Here is a 7,249-nt window from a genome sequence, read left to right on the forward strand (position 1 = left end):
ACCCGGGGCGGGCCGGATCTGGGCCTCGGGCGGCGGCGCGCGGTGGAAGGACGCGCGGGTGAGGTGGCGGCGTGGGATTGGGTGCGGGTTGCGGCGGAGCTGACGTGGCGGCGAAGCTGACGTGGCGGCCTGTGATTCGCCGGAGTGAGGTGGCTGGATGCGGTGGACACGTCCGGCGGCAGAACGGACATGTCCGGCTGCGGAAGGAGGAAGATGGCTAGGGTTTGGACTGCGCGAAAAATCCGGGAGGGGCACATATTTATAGGTAGAGGGAGCTAGGAGAGTCCAAATGGGGAGCAGTTTTTGGCCACGCGATCGTGATCGAACGACCGAGAGCATGGAGGGGATTTTGCTGGGTTTTGGGCCACTTTGGAGGGGTGTTGGGCTGCAAAGAGAAGGGGGGTTTCAGGCTACGCAGTTAACCGTTGGAGTATCGAACAACCTCCAAATGGCACGAAACTTGACAGGTGGTCTACCGGTGCTATACCAAGGCTGCTTGGCAAACCTCAGGCCATTCTGAGAAAGTTTAACACCCACACATGAAAACAAGGTCTGAGAGGGGCGACGGGCGCGCACGAGAGGTCCGGACTCCGAACGGACAACGGAGAGAACCGGGAGAACCCAAACGGATGCAAGTTTTGAAAAACATGCGGATGAAATGCAGAAGATGACATGGCAAAATGCAACACGCAAGAAAATGACATGGCAACGACGGCGAATAACTGGCAAACACCTGGCGCATCGAATCCGGGGCGTTACAACACTCCTCCACTAACAAGAGATCTTGTCCCGAGATCTTAGGACTGAGACGGAAGGAAAAAGGGATGAGGAGAAATAAGAACTCAAGAGAAGAAGCAAAGAATCGAGAGCACTCGAGAAGAAGAGAGGAACGACGAGAATGGCGAGAATCGAAAGCTCACAGAATCAGATAGACTAAGAAACAACTCCAGATAGAACACGATAAGAAACGAATAAGACTGAAAGGATTTAGGCAGCACTCCGGCTGAAAATGGAAGGATTAGAACATGAACTTCACGAGATGGAATGAAACTTGACAACATAAGCGACGCAATGCCTCCGGAAGAATTGAAAGAATGGAATGAACTGAACTTAGAAGGAAGGATTGACTGGAGTTGTTAAGAAAATCAACAACGAAAGAATAAGCTTGTTGTGGACTTATGGATAACATCTCAAAATCTTAAGGTGATAACCGGCCACAAACGGAAATGGTTGGATAGCTGAGAAGAATGAAGAAATGCAAAACTCCACTTCAAAAGAAAATGAAGAATTATTTGTGCTTCGAGACGCGAGAAGAAAAGATACTTGAACTCCACCAACAAAATCTTGATGAACTCTTGAAGAATGAATTAAATCATAAAGAACCACCATGAAAAACTTCGGTGACAAAAGGATGATGACATAGAATTCAAGGATGGAAGAATAAGATGAGCCTTGCGGTGATTTAGATAGAGGTTCCAACGAAAAGGCCGAGGAAATTGAACTCCGGGAAAAGAAAAGATGAAAAACACTTGGAACTAGAATTTATTCATCAAGAACAAACTCCGAAGGAAGGGATTACTCACTTGGATGAAATAAGAATAAGATTTATTGTATGCTTATCCTTCATCAAATTAAATTGATGACAAGCAATGGATTTACATACTACTTATTCTTCTTGAAAAAGGATTGAGAAGGGATAGCACAAAACTTGAGAAGGTCTTCATGAACCACCGGTAGGATTGAAAGAACGAATGGATTGAAATGATAATCAAAGAAAAAGAATCTGAAAGAACCACCATAAGAATTCAAAAATGACTGATGAAAGAGAAAGAATCACCGAGAAGAAACAATATGTTTGAGGGGGATTTAGATGCAAAAGAACAAATAGATCAAGAGCTGATTAAAGAACACTTGAACGAAGCACCGGGATAACTGGATAACGGTAGCTGAAATGTGAGGACGGAGAATTCTTCTGGAACGACAGCCTCCGGTGAAAAGAAATAGAAAACAACTCCTGAAATACTCCGGATGGGTGAGAAAAGGAATATCTGACAAATGGAATAAATCGAGAGGATGATATGAAAACTCTTCTTCTATCTTCAAATCTGAGAAAGACGACGAGAAACACCACCGAAATTACTGAGATACTCCGAAGAATGTAAAAGAGGAAGGGTTGAACCAAAAGATGAAAAGAATTTGAAAGCGAACTTGGAGATGGCATCTGACTGATGAAATTCATTCTTACATCACACTTTAAAAGGAATTTGAGAATAACTCCGGGAAAGTAGAAGAGTCAGGTAAGATCCTGGGAAAAGACCTGTGGGTTAGGGCCCACTAAAGAGAAAACACCGTTGAAAAGGATTATTGAACAGATAGATGATGCGCCAGAACAATTGAAATATTTGAATGAGGTGACAACCTCGAATTAATTGGAACACAGACGAATCTCCTGAGATGTCTTGAACACTCCGGAAGGATAAACTGGCGAGAGGCGAACGAACAAGGAGAACACTTGATCCAAGGAACAGAATATGATCAACCAAAAAAACTTGAATCGAGTGCACCGGGAAAAGAAAGGGATGAAGCATGATGAACGAGACGAGAATTCACCGGTTGGAATAATTTACGAAAGATTGAAGAGGTTCCGCACGAATAAAATAGATGGTCGAGAGAGAGTCAGACTCTAGGAAGAAAAAGGGTGGGAAGGCGGGAAAACAAAGGCAACTTGGAAGGGGGAACCGACGAATAACTTGAAGAGAAAACACCAGTTGGAATAATTGAGGAAAGAAAGCAAAGACTTCGCACGAGTAGGATGGATACTCGATTACGGACTCCGGTTCCGAGGAGAAAAAGGGGAGGGCGGGTGGGAAAAGAAAAGAACTAAGGATTGAACTTGGCAAAGATGAAGAGGTTCGAGTCGACTTGACGAGAAATGCACCGGATGAAAAGAGCTGAGAACCAACGATCGGAAAACCAACTGCGTGATCCTAAGGAAAAATTTGAAGGGGAAGAGAAGTAATTCAAAACACCTACGTCAATATTTCTCACCAGAGCGACGAAGGGGCTCAGGAGTGAAAAGAATTCCTACTCTCCGATATAACTAGACTCCGAAAACAGTTTTCTTCTAGACTCAACAACGGTCAAACTACACGATCAATCAAGGGGCTCCTAGGGTCGGTCGAGGCTCTGATACCAACTTGTCACGCCCAATATGCGACCCTATCCAAAAGAAACTCGAAGGTCCCACCAAGGATAGACCCGCATATTGAAACGCTTTTGCAAGGTGGATATCATTACATCAACATTACATAATAGATGGGGATACATACAAAAGGCATAAAATGCCACACGAATACAACATCATCTTACAGGAGCAACATCCGACAACGGATGAAACACAAACAGAAACTCAAACGACATCCACCCTGCTAGCCCAGGCTGCCGACCTGGAACCTATCCCTGATCGAAGAAGAAGGAGAAGAAGAACTCAACGCAAGCAAGCATCGCTCTCGCGTCATGATCATCACACAACCTGTACCTGCAACTGTTGTTGTAGTAATCTGTGAGCCACGAGGACTCAGCAATCCCATTACGATGGGTATCAAGACTAGCAAAGCTTAAAGGGAAAGGAAGGGGTAAAGTGGCGAGGTTGCAGCAGCGACTAAGCATGATATGGTGGCTACCATACACAAATAAGAGCGAAAAGAGAGCAAAAGGAACGGTCGTGAAGCTAGCAATGATCAAGAAGTGATCCTGAACTCCTACTTACGTCAAACATAACCCAAAACCGTGTTCACTTCCCGGACTCCACCGAAAAGAGACCATCACGGCTACACACGCGGTTGATGCGTTTTAATTCGGATATGGTGTCAAGTTATCTACAACCGGACATTAACAAATTCCCATCTGCCTATAACCGCAGGCACGGCTTTCGAAAGATTATACCCTACAGGGGTGTCCCAACTTAGCCCATGATAAGATCTCGCGATCAACGAAGGTTATACCTTCTCCCAGGAAGACCCGATCAGACTCGGAATCCCGGTTTACAAGACATTTCGACAATGGTAAAACAAGACCAGCAAAGCCGCCCGATGCGCCGACAAATCCCGATAGGAGCTGCACATATCTCGTTCTCAGGGCAACACCGGATGAGACATCCTACGAGTAAAACCAGACCTCGAGTTTCCCCGAGGGGGCCCCGCAGTCTACTCGGTTCAGACCAGCACTTAGACAAGCACTGGCCCGGGGGGGGCTAAAATAAAGATGACCCTTGGGTTGGCCGACCCAAGGGAAGGGTATAGGTGGTGGTGAGGCAAATGGTAAAACCAAGGTTGGGCCTTGCTGGAGGAGTTTTATTCAAAGCGAACTGTCAAGGGGGTCCCATAAATCACCCAACCGCGTAAGGAACGCAAAATTTGGGAACATAACACCGGTATGACGGAAACTAGGGCGGCAAGAGTGGAACAAAACACCAGGCAAAAGGCCAAGTCTTCCACCCTTTACCAAATATATAGATGCATTAATTAAATAAGAGATATTGTGATGTCCCAACATAAATCCTGTCCACCATGGAGCAATCTTCAACTTCACCTGCAACTAACAACGCTATAAGAGGGGCTGAGCAAAAGCGGTAACATAGCCAAACAACGGTTTGCATAGGAAAGGTATCAAAGGTTAGAGGTTCATGGCAATATGGGAGGCTTGATAAATAGGTGATAGGTAGCGCAGCAAAGCGATAGAACGAAGCAACTAGCACAGCAATGATAGTAGTGAGATCCAGGGTAGCGGTCATTTTGCCTGAAATCCCGCAAGGATGAAGAATGAGTCCATGAAGAAGATGAACGGATGAAGCCGAACCAAGCGTAGACGAACGAATCCCCACGATCGCAACGAAACAGGAACTAACAAGAAGAAGCACACAATATGGTAACACACCACACATAGGCAAGACAAGAAGCACAACCAAGCATGATGCATGACAGGCTACATGAATCTACTCATGGCAAGAGACGATGCAAACAAGAGGAACACATCAAAGCAAAGTTAAATGAGGCCGGAAACAACATATAACAATTCCGGTATGTCCTCATATGTAAATTTCGAAATTGGTCCAGATCTGAATAATCCTTATGTTCAAGTTGTTAAACAGCAAGTTAAGATGCACAAAGATGATCTACACGAGATTCTAGTCAAGTTACATATAAAGTTCATTTAGTTCGGAGCTACGGCCTAGAAGATATGAGCAAAACAAGTTAAACATGGCATTGATGAGAAATGCACCCAAACATCAAGCAAACACCTCAAAATAAGGATGCAACATGATAATATGTAACTACATGCAATTCTAAGAAAGTTTCATATAGAGCACACTCAAAACGGAGCAACGGTTCAACACATACACTCTATACAAGTTATAGCAACAATCTGCCCAAAACAGCAACTAGGCATCTTGCAAGCATCAAAACAACATGCTACAGCATCCTAACATGATAACAAAAGGCATGGACATGATGTACAGGTAATGCATAACAAAACATGAACACTGAGCTATCTCCAGAAATCACTAGAACATGCTCAAGCACACATGGCAAGATTGCAAATAATAACAGTTCAGACTTTGCAGAAAATAACATCAGGTTGCAATGTTTAGAGCTATCAAACAACATGTTACACGAACTTATCATGACAAACAAAAGCATGGCATGATACTACTAAATGCATAGAACAAAAGTCCCTTACTGACCATGAGCCAAAAAGGATCAGAAGATATGATGGCACCCATGTAAACATAGCAAGTTATATTACAGATTTAAACATGGCAGGAACAGAATTATGAAGGCATGTTGGTGAGCTTGTACCACTCACCATAAATCAATACATGGCATGACAAGGTACCCAACAGTAAGAAGGCATGTTTGTGAAGCTAAGCATGGCAATGACAAGTTCATAGGGTACATGGATCACTAGCAACAATCATGGCAACAACTGAACTTAATGTTAACAGGCTGACAGCAACATTATTTAGCAACTTTGGAGCAAGATTACAACAAGCTACAGCAGGCTATAAATGCAACCAGGGGCATGGGTAGTTAGAGCATAACATGTAGAACAAAACACTCTGAGTGACCATCTCCAGATTATGCATAGAATGATTTGTAGCAGCAGGTTTACATAGCATCACCAAATAACAGATTCAGCCTAGCAAAACAACAACAGCAAGTACCCTACTTAACAAGATCGATTCACTCATCACAAAGCATTGCATGACAAGATAAGCATAGCATCAGCAATAAGACATGTTTATGAAACAAAACAAGGCAAGAACAAGTTCATAGCATGCAAGGATCAACTACAACAACCTTGGCAAAATTGAATAACATGTAAACAGTCTGCCAGGAAACATTTTGAAGCAAAAGTAGAGCAAGTAAATGTCATGCTAGACTACTCCGTAATTGCAAACAGGGGCATGAATGGATAGAACATAACCATATGTTCAAAACATCCTTACTGAAGTATCTCAAAATATGCATGGATCTCTCTGTAGCATCAAGTTTACATGGCATCAAAATAACAGCAGAATAGGGACTAAAATCAGTAACATCACGATGCCTAGTTTGCATGCTTGTGCTAGTCACCACATTGATCACAAAAATACATGGTAAGCACCTCTCTAAAGAAGACATAGCATAGATCAAAACACATGTAGACATCAACCTCATAGGATGCACACATCAATCATGGCTAAATGACAAAAGAGCATGTTCTGTTAACAGACAGCAGCCAACATTATGAAGCACTCTCGCAACGATGATTAAGGCATCAAGATGGACTCAAATGAACATGATGCAATGGAATGAAATGAAGTACTCGTTGAGACAAACAATTTGACATATTACACGCACGAAACGGAGCTACGGATGCAGAGATATCATGTGATGAACATGGCATGATGATATCAAAATACTTCGGGACTTAGAGGATTTTTACCCTCCGAAAACGGGACGAGGAGATCCGGGCGGGGCGAGGACGTTTGGATCGGCGGCTGGGTGGATCTGATCCAAGCGGGATCAGGATGACGTTGTCCCTGCCGGAGGTTGGAGGAGGTCGGCGATGGGTGACGACGCCGTGGCTCCGGCGAGCAGGGGAGGCCAGAATGGGCGACGGGGTCCCCGGATCTGGGCGGCGCCGGCCCATACCGGAACGGAGGTGAGGCAGGGGCGGCGGGGCCGGAAGGCGACCGGCGGCGGGG

Source organism: Triticum aestivum, chromosome 7B (assembly GCF_018294505.1).
Source record: "Triticum aestivum cultivar Chinese Spring chromosome 7B, IWGSC CS RefSeq v2.1, whole genome shotgun sequence".
Classification (NCBI taxonomy): domain Eukaryota; kingdom Viridiplantae; phylum Streptophyta; class Magnoliopsida; order Poales; family Poaceae; genus Triticum; species Triticum aestivum.